Here is a 1,569-nt window from a genome sequence, read left to right on the forward strand (position 1 = left end):
GGAAGAAGGTGGGAAGGGATAAACCGGGAGTTCGAAATTTGCAGATACTGACTGGTATATATAAAATAGATAAACAAGTTTATGCTGTGTAGCACAGGGAAGTATATTCAATATCTTGTAGTAGCTCATGGTGAAAAAGAATATGAAAATGAATATATGTATATTCATGTATGACTGAAGAATTGTGCTGTACACCAGAAATTGGCACAACATTGTAAACTGACTGTATCTGAAAAAAAAAGAAAGAAAAAGAATATGAAAACAAATACAGGTGTATCTATGTATGACTGAAACGTTATGCTGTATACCAGATATTGACACATTGTAACTGACTATAGCTCACTAAAAAAACTTCTAAAAGAAAGAAAACGAATTTTGTTGTGCACTTGGAACAAAGTGTGGGGAGCAGAGATGTTTCCTGATAAGTCAGAGCAGCTTCATGGTCTCTGGGATGGTCTCTGGGGAGAAGACAAACAGTATGACCTGCTCATTTTTAATAGAGGCGTTAAAAGTAGATCGACGACTATCTCTTTAAGAAGCCTTTCAAATTCACACACACGCTCTTTCTTTGTCCAGCCGGTCAACAGCCCACACAAGTCAAGCAATGGGCAAGGTTTTCAACTGGAGAAATGGTGGAGGAAGAAACTGCAACTTCTCCACCAAACTACACGTCTGTCTTCTCTCAGTTTTGATCGGAATTATCTGCACTCCCTGCCAACTGTGTACTTTAACTGACACCTCAGGCACCATCTCCTCATGACAGAGCCTGTTGCTGGAGATGGATCCACCTCCCTGTGATCATGCTTGCAGGCTTCCCAGGAGATCGGCAAACTCAGCCCTCTCTCTACCAACTCTGAGCTGTGCTCTGAGGGCAATCCTAGGCAGGCAACCTGGATGGAAGTCTTCAGGGAGGATCTATTTTGGACGGGGGATTAGAAAATAAACGAGCTTCCTGCTCCTGTGGCTGACCATTTGGGCAGACATTTCTCCTGGTGGACTTCATAATAATGCAAGCTGCAACAGGGGGGAAAAGAAAAAGAAGGGAAAGAAAGATGACCAGAATGCTATGTACAAAGAGCATAGTCCAAACTATACGATTTAATCCCCAGCTGCATTGAGAGAGTCACTTTAAGTTTTTCGGAGACTAAATATCTGATAAGACCAGAAACCCCACTTTCTCCTCTCCCGGTCCTCTATCTCAACACCCACAAAGAGACTCCCTGGGCTGCACTCCACACACACACCCCCTCACCACCATACTCTGATTTTAGCATCATAGATACCTGTGGGGCACAATTTGGTAAATAAGAAGCTTTTGGAAGAGAGAAAACCTAAAACTTGTAACTAGAGGGTGACTATAGGCTACTTAAGCTACTGGTGAAATCAACCTTCTGGAGGGAGACAAGACAGAGGTAGGTCAAGCTGGGGAGGAAAGGCTAACATCAAGGCATCCTGTGTGGTTTTTTTTTTTTTTTTTTTGAGTGGCTGGTTGACTTCCCCTTATATAAAGTTGTTATTCAGATTACTCGGAGAGGCCTGACAAGTGTCAAATGCAGAGCAGTCAGAAGG

At 42.7% G+C, this 1,569-nt stretch overlaps 1 long non-coding RNA gene across 1 annotated transcript; it reads left to right on the forward strand.

Annotated features, from left to right (window-relative positions):
* LOC140700716 (uncharacterized) lies at nt 1–979 on the forward strand. The gene is made up of 2 exons (XR_012079310.1): nt 1–54; nt 577–979. It is a non-coding gene; the product is annotated as an uncharacterized lncRNA (long non-coding RNA).
* Nucleotides 980–1,569: the final 590 nt, after the last annotated feature.

Source organism: Vicugna pacos, chromosome 1 (genome assembly GCF_048564905.1).
Source record: "Vicugna pacos chromosome 1, VicPac4, whole genome shotgun sequence".
In the NCBI taxonomy this organism is placed as follows: Eukaryota; Metazoa; Chordata; class Mammalia; order Artiodactyla; family Camelidae; genus Vicugna; species Vicugna pacos.